Here is an 18,109-nt window from a genome sequence, read left to right as displayed (position 1 = left end):
GTCAGCAATGTCTCCATCCAGGAGGTCAGTGTGGACATTGTGGAGGAGTACAAATACCTGGGAGTGGTGATTGACAATAAACTGGACTGGAGGAGGAACACTGACTCCCTCTACAGAAGGGGCCAAAGCCGTCTCTATTTTCTGAGATGGCTGAGGTCCTTCAACATCTTCAGGAAAATGCTGAGGATGTTTTATGAGTCAGTGGTGGTGAGTGCGATCCTCTACGCTGTTGTTTGCTGGGGGAGCAGACTGAGGGTCACAGACACCAACAGACTCATCCACAAGGTCAGTGACGTTGTGGGGATTAAACTGGACTCTCTGACAGTGGTGACAGAGAGGAGGAGCCTGTCCAAGGATGAAGGCCATCTTGGTCAATAAGTCCCACCCACTCCATGATGTGCTGGTCAGTCACAGAAGCACCTTTAGGACCTTTAGAACCTTCAGCACCAGGCTGATCCAACCACGGTGCTCCACACAACGCCACAGGAAATTATTACTGCCTGTGGAGATCAAACTGTATAATTCATCACTGTAACCTCACAGCTTGATTGTTGTAAATATCTGTATCATATTTGTATATCATTTGAATATTGTTATTATTATTATTATTATTATTATTATTATTATTATTATTATTATTATTATTATTATTAGTAGTAGTAGTAGTAGTATCTATCCTACTTTATTTTCTACTATTGTAATGTGTGTGTGTATCTGATCCATATTTTTTAACAGTGTTTTACTTAATTATACAATTATTTAAAGTTTATTATTTCTTTTATCTTTGTTAAATGTTTTATTCTTTTATTTGTGATTTTTTTTCTGTGGCTGTAACATAAGTAATTTCCATCTGGGATTGATAAAGGAATTCTGATTCTGAAAAAGCGGCATCTCCCACACCTGAGCACTCCAGGGAGCACAAACGCACACAGCCGCCACCTCATCCTGAGGGCCCCCGTGAGCACACACCCGCCCACGCCCAACGCCCTGGGTTTGGGTCCAGGGAACCCCCCCCACCCGAGACCCCAGCAGATGGGCAGAGACCAAGGGGCAGCCAGCATCATCCTCGTGCGAACTAACGTATCTTATTCAGCAGCCAATCAGGAGTCAGCATTTTCCTCTGCTCTTGATGATGTCACAACTTATCTTCTGCAGTCAATCAGGAGTCAGCATGCTTCTTTGCTGTTGATGATGTCACAGGTTCTCTTAAAATCAAAGAAAGCTCCTTTTTCATAGGTTCCTTTAATGTCACAGGATCCTTTCGAGTAGCCACTCATCATCACACCAATAACAACGAAAGAAGAAAAAGTTCATTACTTCAACAAGGAATTACAGGAACAAATTTTGAGACAAAATGGAGAGCACTCTCTTCAACCAAACACTTGATATGGAGTCATCTTCTGACAAACCCACCATGATTCAGCAACAGATGATTGAAGCCTATGATCAGTCCCAGACATTAAGGATGGAATTTAAGCAGATGGTTGCTGATTTGTCAATGAACTCTGAGAACATGAAGGTCCACCAAAAGGAAAAAATGATTTCCCAGTTGCGTCTTTTCATGTTGGATGAGGATCCCAGCATCCAGCACAATGCAGTTTTGGCTCTGGGCCGTCTGGTAGAACAGAGTGAAGAGCTGTCTAGGATTGTGGTGAAGAAAGACATCCTGCATCAGTTGATCTGGTCTATTCCTTCACAGCCTCATCATTATAAGAAGGCTACAGTGTTTGTGCTGCATGCTGTGGCCAAACACTCCCCTGAGCTCTCCCAGGCTGTGGTTGACAGTGGTGGGTTGGATATTTTGGTCTCCTGTTTGGGAGCTGTTGACCCTGAGGTAAAAGAGGCTGCCGCCTGGGCCCTGGCCTACATCGCACAACAAAATACAATGCTTTCTCAGGCTGTGGTGGATGCAGGTGCAGCCTCTCTGCTGTTATCCCTGCACACAAATGACCTGGATCGGGAGGAGGTCAACACTGGCACCATCGCACTCCTGAAACAGATGATCCGCAGCCCTGATGTCAAACTGAAAAGGCAGGTGCTGTTCACTCTCATTCAGATCAGTAAACACTCAGTAGAACTGGCTGAGATGGTGATCGCGGCGTACATTTTCCCAGATGTCATGATCTGCCTCCAGGACCCGGATGAATATGTAAAGAAAGATGTCATCACCTTGATGTGGGAGGTGGTCAAACACAGTGCACAGTTATCTCAGGTGATTGTGAACTGTGATGGTTTAGTGGAGGTGGTGGACTACCTGGATAAAAGCCGTGGAAGCATGAGACTTCCCGGGATCATGATGCTGGGATACGTCGCTTCTCATAGTGAAAATCTCGCTATGGCCGTCATCCTCTCCAAGGGGTTGCAACAGCTGGCCATCTGTCTGTCCGAGGAGGATGATGATCACATAAAGGAGGCCACCGTATGGTCCATTGGTCAGATCGGACATCACACACCAGAGCACGCCAATGCTGTAGCCACTGCAGGCCTACTGCCTAAATTGCTGCAGTTTTACACGGGAGCAAGCAGTTTGGAGGACCTGCGGCTCAAAAGCAAGAAGGCTCTGAAGAACATCCTGCTGAAGTGCACTCACCTGCCCAGTTTAGAGCCTCTCCTCAGCAATGCTCCCAGCAACATCTTAAATCATGTGCTTGGCCAGTTCAGCAAGGTTATGCATCATGACAGTGAAGCTTGCCAAGAGTTTGTGATGAGTGGTGGGTTAAGTAAAATACAGGAGATGGATGCTGAGCCTGGTTCAGCTCAGAGGAAACTGATCAATTCCATAAAACGCTGCATTCAAGAGGCTTCAGCCAACTGCCTCAGAACGGCCAAGACCCAACACACCCCGCTGCCTCCCCGAACACCCGCCACTAGAACCCCTGCTTGCACCCAACTTCCCAAACCTTTTCATGACCCAACACCCAACCCCCGGGGAGGGACCAGCAGAAGAGCCAAAACCCAACACACCCCGCTGCCACCCCGAACACCCGCTACGAAGAACCCTATTAGCACCCGCCCTCTCAAACCTATTCATGCCCCAACATCCAACACCCAGGGAGGGCCGAGGGGGCCCCCCATTCGAGACTCTAGCAGAAGGACCAAGACCCAACACACCCCGCTGCCGCCCCGAACACCCGCTACGAGAACCCCTGCTTGCAGCCAACCTTCCAAACCTATCCTTGCCCCAACACCCAACCCCCGAAGAGGGCCCAGGGAGCCCTCCATCCAAGGCCCCAGCAGAAGGGCCAAGATCCACGCCCAGGGAAAAACCAGCGAGCACCCTCCAGTGGCCAGGTCCAGAGCCAGCAGACGCAAGACCCTAGGCCCAGAAGCAACTGATCCCAAGGCAGCACCGGTGGCAAGCCCCCTCACCAGCACCCACGAATCCTGGCCAATCACTCCAGAAGCAACTGATCCTGAGGAAGCATTGGTGGCAAACCCCCCCACCGGCACCCAAGAACCTCGTCCAATCATCCCAGAAGCAACTGATCTTGAGGCAACACCGGTGGCAAGCCCCTCCACCGGTACCCAAGAACCCTGGCCAATCACTCCAGAAGCAACTGATCCTGAGGTAGCATTGGTGGCAACACCCCCTCACCGGCACCCAAGAACCCTGGCCAATTACCCAGAAGCAACTGACCCTGAGGCAGCATTGATGGCAAGCCTCCCCAACGGAACCCAAGACCCCCGTCCAATCACCCCAGATAGCACTAACCTAGGTTTAGAGTAATGAAAAAGAAAGATTTTTTTCGGTGCCTCGGAGAACTTGAAAGAGAGAACTGAAAGAGAGAACAGAATTTGAAATATTATGGATTATTGAGCCTATTGACACCAAACTTGCCAAAATTGTCTAAAAACTCTACTTGACAATAAAACTGATTTTGAATATTAAAACATACTGGTCCTTTGTGTAAACTTTCCAGCGTTCAGTATTTTTAATTGGAAGAGTAGAAGAATTTCCATGCAGGACCTGAACATAACATTTATTGTCAGTGTGAGTGTGTGGGTGCGTGGCCCTTTAACTGCGAATGAATGCGCTGGTCGCTCGACCAGTGTGCAGAGTGAGGGAGTGTGTGTGACCTGAACAGAATAATTATAAGCTGTATGCCATTTTTGAGTGATTGGTCAAATAAACGTTGCAGCTTGTTGAATTAAACTGGAGTCCCATGTCATACTCAACGACTGCTGTGAAGCAACTACAAGACAGTTGAAGATGAAGCTGCAGAGGCAGACCACACTGGAACTACGTGAAGCCTCCATCAGCATCAGCGAAGCAAAGACATATTTCCTGACTGTGGCATTGCAAAACCTGCTGTTGCTTATAGCACAGGGTTTAAAGTTTTCCGCCCCTACGACGGATTTCCGTCAACACATCACCCTTCTCTGCAACACAATGTGTGCTCTGCGGGTGATTCACAGTTCCGGAGTGTTCAGCTCAGCCACAGTTAATTGTTTCACGCTCCCGGACAGAGAAAAGATTGAGCAAATTTAGCCAAATACGCTCCAAAGCAGCTCCTCTTCCTCATCGTCAGTATAGGACGCCATGACTAAAAAGGTAAACAATGCGCAAAGGATTGTGGGAACTGTAGGATTGTGGGGAAAGTGTCTGGGAAATGTAGGATTTTAAAGAAATTTCACATGCAACCGCTATGTGACGTTCCGCTCCAAGTCTGCTCGAGTATTTGAGGTCAGATGAGAGTCCGTTGAGCGCGGAGTCCGCCTGAGTATGTTTGAGCCTTAAGACAGAGGACTAAATAGTGGGTGCCTCATGTATGGAGCTTTTGAAGAGGATAGTTCTTCCTGAGCCAAGGAAGGGAGAAGACGTGTTTTCAGAGCTCTCCGGGAAAGCTATACTCCCGTCTGATAACGCGACCTTGACTACCAGCGAGCAGCGACCAGCTGCATCTGAAGAGAGAAAACTGGGCCCAGACATGCCAAGAAAAATGGAAGAGAACTTTAAGCTATTCAAAGAAGAGCTTAAAGAAATGATTAAGGAGATGAAACAGGAGATGAGACAGGATCTCATGTCCTTAAGACAAGAACTATCTACGAAGATGGAGAACATGACGAATGCCTTGGAGAAATCATTGAAAATACTGGAGAATGATGTCAAGGTCCTGAAAGAAGAAAATGTAAAGAATGCAGAAAAGATAAAAACATTGGATGCGAGGGTTGAAGATCTGGAAAGAAAAGAAAGAGAAAAGGATGTCATCATCACGGGCCTAAAGATAAGGCCAAGGAGCTACGCCAGTGCAACAAGACAAACAGAGTATCTGACCAGCGAAGACGAAAAATCGATTGAAGAACAGGTGATTGATTACCTGGACTCGAAAGGCATTGAAGTGAACCCAGACAACATCAACTACTGCCAGCTGCTGCCAAAACGCAAAGACACCAAAGATGTGAAAATTACATTCACCAACGTGAAATATAAAGCTGAAATAATGAAACAAGGAAGAAAACTGGCGGGAACGATGGTGTTTATGAACGAGAACCTGACGAAGCAGAATGCAAGTATCGCATGGAAAGCACGCCAACTGAAGAAAGGAGGAAAAATTGTGAAAAACTGGACCAGAGGCTGCAGGATTTACATCACACCTCCAGGAGGAGAAAATGGAAAACCCGTTCTAGTCCAAAGGATGGAAGACCTGGAAAAATACGAATGAGGTGCCTAAAAGTCAAGAACACTGATAAAAGTCATGGATATGGACAGAATCACTAAAAATCATCCGCAACATCATCAACATCAACAACGGGAGATTAATCAAGTAGACGAAGTGGACCCAAACAACTTTTCACATTGGAAACAATACACGAACAGCCATTACTACACAGAGAATGACTTCAAAGTGGAAAATAAGAAGGAAAAAGGTCTGTCACTTGTTCACTGTAATTGTCGCAGTATGTATGCAAATTTTGAAGACATTAAGGATTACATCTCTACTTTGTATAGGTTTGACATAATAGCACTATCAGAAACTTGGATGAATGAAAAAAAAGGCATGGATTTTATGATAAAAGGATATAAATTTGTCTATAAGAACAGATTACATAAGCCAGGAGGAGGTGTAGCACTATTCATAAAAGAAAATATAGATATGGAGATAATAGAGTCTTTGAGTTTAACTGTGGAAGAAGTAATGGAATGTATAACAGTGAAAATTACAAGTCCAGAGGGACGTAAGATAATAATCTGCTGTTTGTATCGTGCACCTGACTGTAAAATAGACATATTTAATGAGAAACTAACCAAAATGATAGAAGAAATCAAAAATAAGAGATTACTGATATGTGGAGACTTCAATATAAACATTTTAAATCCTTTAAAAAATACACACATTGAAGACTTTGCCAATTGCATGTACACAAATGGATTAAAACCTCTCATAACGCAACCAACCAGAATTAATAAACACAGCTCAACACTGATAGATAACATCTTCACAAACATACAAAACACAGATATAGAGAGTGGTATATTAATAAATGACATCTCTGATCATTTACCAATATTTATGATACTAAACGCAAAAGAGAAGAAGAACCGTGAAAATCATAACACACAGACATACAGGAGACTGGAAGGAGAAAAACAATTAGAAAACTTTAAACAACAGATAAAAAGACAGACGTGGGAAAGTGTCTTCAAGGAAGAAGACGTGAACGTAGCGTATGACACATTTACAGACACAATAACGACAATATACGATAAATGCTGCCCTTTGAAACAAATAACAACCAAAAGTAAAATAAACAATGTACCATGGATTAATAAGAAAATAGCCAACGTATGCAAAAAGAAAAACATACTATATAAAAAATATATAACAGAAAAAACATTAAAAGCAGAAATACGTTATAAAAAATACAGAAACAAAGTTAATAATTTACTTAGAGAAAAAAAAGGGAATATTATGAAAAACAATTAAAAGAGAATAAAAACAAAAACAAAAAATTGTGGGAAATAATAAACAACATAACCATGCGCAAATGCAAAGAAAAAAATGCAGACCATTTTATAATAAACAATGTAAAAGAACACAATAAAAACATAATAGCACAAGAACTCAACAGTTTTTTCATAAATACTGGAAAAGACATAGAGAAAGAGATAAATAAACACCCAACACTTAAATGGAACCATTTTGACAATGAGAAGAAAGACATTGATAAGTATCTTGTACTCGAAGAAGTAACAGAAGCAGAGGTGGACAGAATAATCACTACCAGTACCTCAAAAAAATCCAGAGACGTTAATAATCTAACTATGAGTCTAATAAAAACCATAACAGCTGAAATAACCCCGCCACTAACATATATAAGTAATCTATCATTCAAGAATGGGGTTTTCCCAGAAAAAATGAAAATTGCAAAAATCAGACCGATTTACAAGGGTGGAGAAAAATGTAATTTCACTAATTATCGACCTATATCAATATTACCACAACTATCAAAAATTCTGGAAAAACTGTTCATGAACAGACTCGACAAATTTATAGAAGACAATAATATACTGCATGAAGGACAATATGGATTTAGAAAAGGACGTTCAACAGCAATGGCTATAATTGACATCACGGAGAATATAAGAGAAGCATTAGAAAAAAAACTATTTGTATTCGGAATTTTTCTGGACCTAAAAAAAGCCTTTGACACAATTAATCATGATATTCTAGAAGAAAAACTTCAAAATTACGGAATAAAGCGCAACGCCTTAAAATGGATTAAAAGCTATATGACAAATAGGAGACAATATGTTGACTTTGAAGAACACACATCAAAATGCCAAACCATACAATGTGGTGTTCCACAGGGTTCAATTTTGGGGCCAAAACTGTTCATTCTATACATAAACGACATTTTCAAAGTCACAAATTGCCTAAAACTAACATTGTTTGCAGATGATACAACCATTCTATGCTCAGGCAAAGACATTAAAACTCTAGTAGAGTCAACAAATGAAGAATTATTAAAAATTCAAACATGGTTAGATGTAAATAAACTAGCCCTAAACGTCAGTAAAACAAAATTCATTAACTTTGGAAAGAGAAAAAAAACAGGAGATATAAGACTGAAACTAAACAAGGAAATAATAGAACAAGTAAAAGAATATAGGGTACTAGGAGTGTGGATGGACGACAAGCTGACGTGGAAAAAACATATACAAATAGTTAAAAACAAAGTTGCCAAAAGCAGTTACATCCTATGGAAGCTTCAACAAATCCTACATACCAAATCACTTAAAACAATCTATTCTTCACTCATAGCATCGCACTTAAATTACTGCTCCGAAATATGGGGTAATAACTACAAAACGTATCTTGAACCACTATTTAAACTACAAAAAAAAGCTATAAGAATTTTACATAAAGTACCACACAACACACACACAAACGATTTATTTGAGAAGTCAAAATACCTAAAACTGCAAGAAATAATACACTATAACACACAAATACACGCATTTAGGGCTTCATCAAATAAATTACCACATCAAATCCAAAAACGTTTCACATACAATCAAAATCCCTATGAATTCAGACATAATAATGTGTTTAGACCAAACAGGATCATATCAAACGTTGGCAAATATAGTACTGTGTATAGAGCCATGAACCTCTGGAACAGCCTTGATGCAGAGACACAACAGTCCGATAATCTGAAACAATTTAAGGAGAAAACGAGGAGGACATTTCTACATGCATACAGATCTCAAGACAACTCTTCATTGAACTCTACAGCGACGACATGGAACTCATCAACTGGTCATTGAGCACCATTGACAAAATCTTCTCAACGAGGCAATTGCTTCAGCACGAAATACCGTGTCCAAAGGACACATACCCAAGTGGATATGTCGTGGACGCACGAGGGAGAAGCCAGATGCTCTGTCTCTCCCAGCTGAAAGTGGAAGATGTGGAGGACATCTATCTGCTAGGAGTCATGATCTTTGGCCTGCTAATGATGGGGGTATGTGTATGTGCATGTGCCTTCCGGATGGATCGTAAGCTGAGGCGACTCTCAGAGGATATGAAGGTTCTCAGAGAGAAGAAGAACTTCACGTTTGGAGAGTTGGAGGAACGTAAACAACCACTGGAAAAGAAAGCTCGTGGAAATACGGGGGAAAAAGACTGTGAAGAGGAATAACAACAGGAACAATGACTGCAGACGAGAACACATCACAAAAAAAAAAAAAAAAAAAAAAAAGGGAAGAAACGAGGTTGGATGTAAAATTATCTGTGTTCAAATTAGGGGACGGATCTAGATAAGCATAATGCTTTTTTCCGTCGCCTTTTCCGGCATGAAAAAGGACAAAAAAAAAAAAAAAACAATGATGTGATTTTGCTCTGAATGTCAAATGAATTTCTGTGAATGCAACCATGTCGGAAATGAACTGAATAAATAAATAAATAAAATAAATAATGAGAAAAGAAAGACAGAGGGAAGAGTGAAAGGAGCGGCCGGGAAGAAGCTGGTGGAGTAATTACAATTCAATTCAACTTTATTTGTATAGCGCAATTTACAACAAAGCCATCTCAATGCACTTATCAAAATATACATTTCATAATAAAAAAGTAAAAACCCAACAAGATCCACATGAACAACTATTTAGTGACAGTGGGAAGAAACAACTCCCTTTTAACAGGAAGAAATCTCCGTTAGAACCAGGTTCAGAGGTGGCAGCCATCTGCGTGGACTGGTTGAGGTTAGTGGACAGAAGGACCAACAGAACAGGATAGAGAGATAGAACATCAGAGTGTCTCAGACTAGTTGAGCCGTGAACCACAGATCAGGAACTGCTATCATCAGCTTCACAACACCTGTAACAGAGCAGAGAGAGAAGGACGAGGAGAAGACACTGACTGCAGAAAAACATGATACATTAATATCAAGTCAGCCTATCTTGGCCTTGGGCCTCACTCCTAGTGGCCTAGTCAGCACTTATTATAAAGGTGATGAATATTCTCCTATTTATTGGTAAGCTAACAACGACTCCAAGGTCTGTAAATGCGACTGTTTACAGACGAACCCATGTCTGCTCTAGCGATTAGATTATATTATGATTCAGTCCTGTTTATACGGACTTTAAATAACATAACCAGCTACATCAGAATTTTAATCTCTTCCCGTTTATTTGAAATCTAACAGCGACTCCAAGGACTGTAAAATGCAACGAGCCCATGTCCGCTCTATTGGTTAAGTTAATGCTATTGTACGGTATACGCTTCAGCATATAAGTAGGTTTTGAGTTCAGCCTTAAAGGTGGAGAGAGTAGCAGCCTCCCGTACTAAGACTGGAAGCTGGGTCCAAAGGCGAGGAGCCCGGTAGCTGAATGCTCTGCCTCCTGTTCTACTTCTTGACACGTTAGGAACTTCCAGAAGACCAGCAAACTGAGAGCGGAGTGATCTGCCCGGACAATAGGGCACTAACAGGTCTCTATAGATATACAGGAGCTAGATCATGTAGAGCTTTGTATGCTAACAGGAGGATTTTAAACTCTATTCTAGATTTTACAGGAAGCCAATGAAGGGAAGCCAATACTGTAGAAATAGGCTGTCTCCTGTTAGTACCTGTTAGTATTCTAGCTGCAGCATTCTGAATTAACTGGAGACTTTTTAGTGCGTTACTAGGACATCCTGACAGTAGAGAGTTACAATAATTTAGTCTAGATGTAACACATACATGCATAGTTTTTCAGCATCACTCTGGGCCAAGATATTCCTGATTTTAGAGATATTACGGAGGTGGAAGAAGGTTGTCCTTGAGATCTGTTTAAAGGTATGCTATTTAACACTGAACTAAACACAATGGATTTATATGATAAATAATATAACACCTTTATGCTTTAACAGTGTCAGCAGCTTCTTGTCTGGGTTTTTTTCATTCCTGCCTTTTCTGTAACAACAGTGTTGTTTTTGTTCTGAATTATGGATTTTAATTATTCATAGTTTTAAACTTCAGCAACACTTAACCTGGTCAGGACCAAGTTATGAAGTGGATCAGTTTAAATAAATCTGAAATTGTTTATTATGAACCAGATTGATTTATTGCTTGTGTTCATTGAAAAATACATGACGAGGCCCTTGAAAAAATAATCGCATTTTAAATCTAAATTGCAATATTGAGGAAAAAAAATTGCAATTAGATTATTTTCCAAAATCATTCAGCCCTAATATGGACATGCGCACTAACGAAAAATTTATAAATTTTTGTTTATTTTTTTTCAAAGTGAACGGACACGTGTTTTATTTGTTCATTGGATTATGTTAGGATTAGGGTTAGAATCTCAGTACGGAGGTAAACTCAGACCGTGACACTGGTTAAATAAATCATGCTTTTATTTTGATAACATTGTTTCCTGTTTGGCGTTTGAGGTAGCTTGATGGTGATGGAAACATACGGAGAAGTAGGAGAAATTGTGTGTATAGAAATAAACACTGTGGGTTGTGGTGGGAAGGCTTTACTGAGCTGTTAGTGACACAGACTGAATAGAAACACGTCTGTGTTGTAATAAAATAAAACTGACCAGTTGGTCTGTTCTCTGGTAAATTCATATTTTGTCACATTTTAATGCAGATTTTCTTTTAGCCATCATCCAAACAATGGAAAGGTTTGGTCCTCCCACAGTCCACATATTATTTAATAAACAGTTATCTAATTATTAATAATAATAAGTGAAAGGTAAGTCAGAAATAAAAATCAAAGTGGAAAAGAAAAACCTTTTCTGTGCTGGCAATGTTTTTTTAAAGTATCTGTAAATAATGAAATATTATAAAATGGTTTGTGTTACCAAATCTTCAAACATAGACAAGACCGAAACAGGCAAAAGTAAAATGTTTGTATTCCCAACATTAATCATTACGTTCAAGTTACTTTTTTCAGAAACAAAATGTTCAATATATATATATATATATATATATATATATATATATATATATATATAGGACAAAAACATAGAACAGATGCACTGCCATTTGTAGTTTATATATATTGTGTGTGATGTTTTCTTTGCAACAGCAATAACCTGCCAGGTTATAGCTTAATATTAGTAATTAGGTTGAAAAAAAAAGGAATGGGTTGAAAAATGTGAAAAGTTGAAAAAATCATTAGCATTCACCTAACAATAGCAATAACCTAGCAATAGCTTAATATTAACAATTTGGTTAAAAAAAAAAAGTTAAAATTGGTTGAAAAAGTTTAAATAGGTTTTAAAAAAGTTTTTAAAAAGTTGAAAAATGTTAAAAAGTTGAAAAAAAAGAAGTTGTAATGGGTTGCAGGTAGTAACTGAACATGTTAAAGGTTGGTTTAAATCAGTTACAAAATGGCTGAAAGGGTTAAAAGTTCCTATAAAGGGAGAAAAGGTGGAGAGAACATGTAAATCACACAGAAAGATAGATTTAAAAGATGAAGTCATAGGTGAAAGGTTAAATAATGTCATCCGAGCTAATTAGTTACCATGGTAACTGCAGTGATCACATGCACCTGTGGGAGGTTGTGTACAGGATGACAAGCAGAATTTAGCCTGTTACAGCCAGGAGGAACTTGTGTAAAACACATCACAAATAGAAAACTAAATCATTTACAGAAAAACTGGGCATTTGTGAGAATCACAAGGCTTTAGACTACAAATGAGTTAAATTTCATGTTTTTAAGGCAAAAGGTGTGCCCAGGAGGACGAGAGAAAAACCATGGATTTTAAGCAGTGACTTGATGATTCCCCAATGGAAACAACCCTGTAGATTTGTGGGATTATGTCCACTTCAGGCTTGATAAATCAAAAACTGATAAACCTTTTACTAAAAATGTAATATTGTGAGCAGCTAAACACACATCTACTACTTTTGAGAAAATTAGGTCTCTGTGTTCAATATTTTGGAAGTTATGACAATTTGTTTGACAATTTTGAGACACTCTTAGTTCACGAGTACTCCACTCTAATTTGAGGAACATGAAGATTTAATGGTTGTGCTTGAAGCTTCATTGGTCAAAAACAGTTAAAGATAGAGAAAATGTGAAGATAGAAAATAAAAGACAACAGATTTGTGAACATTTTAGAAGTTGAATGGTTTAAATCGGTTGAAGAATGGCTGAACAGTGGAACTTCAAAGTTGGAGGGTGAAAGTTGAGTTTTCTCAAAAGTGAATGGGAAGGTGAAAAGTGAAGAAGTTCAATTGTTTACAAAGTGAAAAAGTTACAAAAAAGTTGAAACAGAAAAAGTAGCTGAACATTTTGACACCAAACTTGTTTAAAATCGGTTGAAAACTGTTGGAGTTACTTGCACTGGCAGAAGAATAACTACTACTATAATAATAATAATAATAATAATAATAATAATAATAATTATTATTATTATTATTATTATTATTATTATTATAATAAAGTTTAACAATTACGATATTTATTTATTTAATTAGTGAGGATGCCAATGCATCCTCACTAATTAAATAAAACATGTACAGTAAGTGGCGATATGCACATATTCAAGTTGGTTACAACACGCCAATGACCAAGAAAGAAGAAGAGTGAAGTGGCCCAAAGCTGCACATAGTAGAGAGTGGAGAACAATTATGAGGCGCAAGTTCAAGCTTGATAACCCTGTAGCTGGCCACCTTTGTTGAGGATGACTATTGTTAAAAAGGCCAAAACACCTCCTGATTCAAAAGAACACCACTGATGATGTGTTCTAAATGTACATCCTTCTCTATTTGACACACAGCTCCCACACCACTCTCAGGGGCGGACTCACTAAGATCTGAAATAAAGGGCAGTAAACCAGGTGCAAATGTCAACAACACTTTTACAAATGGCAACAACACTTTTACAAATGACCACAACACTTTTACAAATGACCACAACACTTTTACAAATGGCAACAACACTTTTACAAATGGCAACAACACTTTTACAAAATATTTGTAATTCTCTCTCAACATTTGTAAAAGTGTTTTGCTATTTGCATTTGTTTTCAAAATTGTAAATGTGTATTGCACTTCTCAGCCAACTATTACTATTACTACTACTACTACTACTACTACTACTACTACTACTATTACTACTACTACTGTTACCAATACTACTACTACTGCTATTACTACTGTTACTACTACTACTACTACTACTACTACTACTACTGTTACCAATACTACTACTGCTATTACTACTGTTACTACTACTACTACTACTATTACTACTACTACTGTTACCAATACTACTACTGCTATTACTACTGTTACTACTACTACTACTACTGCTACTATTGCGACTACTAGTTCTTCGGCTGCCACGTCAAACCGTTTAATCACCTACAATCTAAGATATTTCACAAGCAACAGGTCAATGATTATTGTTTTTTAATGTTTTTTTGGAAGTTCACTTAGGTGAGCATTAATGTTGGAAAAGGTATTTTCATACTTTATCCTGGTATAAACATGGAGAGCTGAAAGTAGTGAAGCATTTAGATTTAATAGGCATTATCTCTCTCTCTTTCTTTATTTGCAGTCGGTCAATAACAACAAGGACTGTGCTATGATATGGGTTTGGGTTTAATGATATTTCTTCATCCAGCCTTATTTATTGAAGTTTTGTTGCCAACTTTTTAAGTCTATTTCTTGTGTTTCCGTGTTGCTTTTTTCCACATCTTTGTATCTAAGATCAGGTCTCCCTATTGTGTTTTCTTTGACAGAGCTGAGAATTCAACAGTTGTCTTGGAACATTTTAAAAATGAAACTACTTTACAGTTTTAGAGCCTGTGTTCCTCCATCTTGAAATCACATGATTGATGATGTCACATGGCCCCACTGCCTGTGAACATCTCATTGTTTTCTATTGGAGTAAAACATTCAGCCTGATTTTTAGATCTATTTCACAGCTTTTTAGATCATTTCACAGCTTTTAGGTCAAAATGACAACTTGTGCTGCATTTGGTTGCTCTAAACTACAAGGAAAAGTTAAGATGTTGATTAAAGATGTTGATTTGAACCTCTTTTGTTTGAAGGATGACACTTTGTTAGTGGAAATTTCATCAAATTGAGGAAATGCTACAAATATGTAGAAACATTTGCACACATTATGTTTTCAAAAGCTCCAGAATTAATCTCAACCCAGCAGCAGTTATCATGCTCATACTGCAGCTGATAACCAACCAACCAACCAAGGGACGGAGTGTGATTGGCTCAGAGGCTGCAGTACTCGCTCCAGTTCATGTCGTCTGTCTCTAGATTGTCCATTCACCGAGACAGGAAAGAGGAATATGATCAATCAGTGAGTCACAGATTAAGTTTGTGATCTAATCCACAACAAAAATTAATAAAGAACTGAATTGTTAAGCAGAATCGGAATTGTAAAAATCATATAATTTCCCATTTCTAGGCCATACTATTTAAAAACTTCCAGACGGGGGAAGGCAACGTCATGCTTAAATAACACTAGAATACTTTTTTCCGGTGAAAAACCTAATGAAAATGCATAATATGTATGAAAACATGTTGGTGATGGTTTTAGTCCATGTCATATGGAGCTGAAGTCCAGCATTTTCTAAGATTTGGCCCCAGATTTGACATTTATGTCTCTTTCTTATGCATTCCAACCAAACCACCCGTTTAGGTAAAAAATAACGTATCAATGGAATATTCTGTCATATTGCCCTTTCTGCCTGATTAGTCTCTTTAGTTGTGTTCAGTGTGAACACACCTTTAGAGTGATTGACGTCTGTAAACCATAGGTTGCAGTGTCTGAAATGTTGGCCATAGAAAGCTGATTACAGAAAGGCAGGTTTCTGACCTTCCTATGATTGTTTATGAATTTATTAATTGTTTATGAAGTTTTGTGAAAAAAACATCTCATGTTCACAAGTAGGTGGCGCTGTGTCTACAGTCAGTTATTGTTATTGGTATGTGTTAGTTGTCGTACAGTGATAATTTGTGTGAAGTTTCAGATCGATAAGATTTACTGTTTTAAGGGTTAAAATGGTGATCTTGACCAGAGTTGAAGGCTTGCCATGCCCACACTGTATGAGATATGGAAATACTTTTAAGATCCATTGAGTCTTATCAGTCCTTTAGTGATGTGCACAAGTGTCAGGACTCTATAATAATTCCTCTTAGAGCTAGAGGCTAAAATGTGAGTCCCTGAAATCAGATTTAACAGTCTTATAAATGTTGAAATATAAACTGCAAATGTGCGCGAGGGGCTGCTTATTTGAAAATATAAAGGGGGTGCTACAGAGCCAATTTTGAAAAGTAATTACAAATGATTTAAGAATTTGAGTTTTTAGTACCATTAACATACATCAAGGGTAGTGTCACTTGCAAAAAGTGAGGAAACCCGACTCTCCAGAGATGCCACGCCAAAAAGAGCCTGAGGAGAACCAAGAGGCCAGTCAGCAATGTCTCCATCCAGGAGGTCAGTGTGGACATTGTGGAGGAGTACAAATACCTGGGAGTGGTGATTGACAATAAACTGGACTGGAGGAGGAACACTGACTCCCTCTAACAGAAGGGGCCAAAGCCGTCTCTATTTTTCTGAGATGGCTGAGGTCCTTCAACATCTTCAGGAAAATGCTGAGGATGTTTTATGAGTCAGTGGTGGTGAGTGCGATCTCTACGCTGTTGTTTGCTGGGGGAGCAGACTGAGGGTCACAGACACCAACAGACTCAACAGACTCATCCACAAGGTCAGTGATGTTGTGGGGATTAAACTGGACTCTCTGACAGTGGTGACAGAGAGGAGGAGCCTGTCCAAGGATGAAGGCCATCTTGGTCAATAAGTCCCACCCACTCCATGATGTGCTGGTCAGTCACAGAAGCACCTTTAGGACCTTTAGAACCTTCAGCACCAGGCTGATCCAACCACGGTGCTCCACGCAACGCCACAGGAAATTATTACTGCCTGTGGAGATCAAACTGTATAATTCATCACTGTAACTTCACAGCTTGATTGTTGTAAATATCTGTATCATATTTGTATATCATTTGAATATTGTTATTATTATTATTATTATTATTATTAGTAGTAGTAGTAGTAGTAGTAGTATCTATCCTACTTTATTTTCTACTATTGTAATGTGTGTGTGTATCTGATCCATATTTTTTAACAGTGTTTTACTTAATTATACAATTATTTAAAGTTTATTCTTTCTTTTATCTTTGTTAAATGTTTTATTCTTTTATTTGTGATTTTTTTTCTGTGGCTGTAACATGAGTAATTTCCATCTGGGATTAATAAAGTAATTCTGATTCTGAAAAAGCGGCATCTCCCACACCTGAGCACTCCAGGGAGCACAAACACACACAGCCGCCACCTCATCCTGAGGGCCCCCGTGAGCACACACCCGCCCACGCCCAACGCCCTGGGTTTGGGTCCAGGGAACCCCCCCACCCGAGACCCCAGCAGATGGGCAGAGACCAAGGGGCAGCCAGCATCATCCTCGTGCGAACTAACGTATCTTATTCAGCAGCCAATCAGGAGTCAGCATTTTCCTCTGCTCTTGATTGATGTCACAACTTATCTCTGCAGTCAATCAGGAGTCAGCATGTTTCTTTGCTGTTGATGATGTCACAGGTTCTCTCAAAATCAAAGAAAGCTCCTTTTTCATAGGTTCCTTTAATGTCACAGGATCCTTTCGAGTAGCCACTCATCATCACACCAATAACAACGAAAGAAGAAAAAGCTCATTACTTCAACAAGGAATTACAGGAACAAATTTTGAGACAAAATGGAGAGCACTCTCTTCAACCCAAACACTTGATTATGGAGTCATCTTCTGACAAACCCACCATGATTTCAGAACAGATGATTGAAGCCTATGATCAGTCCCAGACATTAAGGATGGAATTTAAGCAGATGGTTGCTGATTTGTCAATCAACTCTGAGAACATGAAGGTCCACCAAAAGGAAAAAATGATTTCCCAGTTGCGTCTTTTCATGTTGGATGAGGATCCCAGCATCCAGCACAATGCAGTTTTGGCTCTGGGCCGTCTGGTAGAACACAGTGAAGAGCTGGCTAGGATTGTGGTGAAGAAAGACATCCTGCATCAGTTGATCTGGTCTATTCCTTCACAGCCTCATCATTATAAGAAGGCTACAGTGTTTGTGCTGCAACGGGAAGGACACG

At 39.5% G+C, this 18,109-nt stretch overlaps 1 pseudogene; it reads left to right on the top strand.

Moving 5' to 3' along the window:
• Positions 1-1,255: 1,255 nt before the first annotated feature.
• LOC114471510 (sperm-associated antigen 6 pseudogene) lies at positions 1,256-3,727 on the top strand (annotated as a pseudogene).
• Positions 3,728-18,109: the final 14,382 nt, after the last annotated feature.

The sequence above is a fragment of the Gouania willdenowi genome, chromosome 10, assembly GCF_900634775.1.
Source record: "Gouania willdenowi chromosome 10, fGouWil2.1, whole genome shotgun sequence".
Lineage (NCBI taxonomy): Eukaryota > Metazoa > Chordata > Actinopteri > Blenniiformes > Gobiesocidae > Gouania > Gouania willdenowi.
Note: the sequence above shows the minus strand (reverse complement) of the source record. Positions and strands in the feature narration are given on the sequence as shown.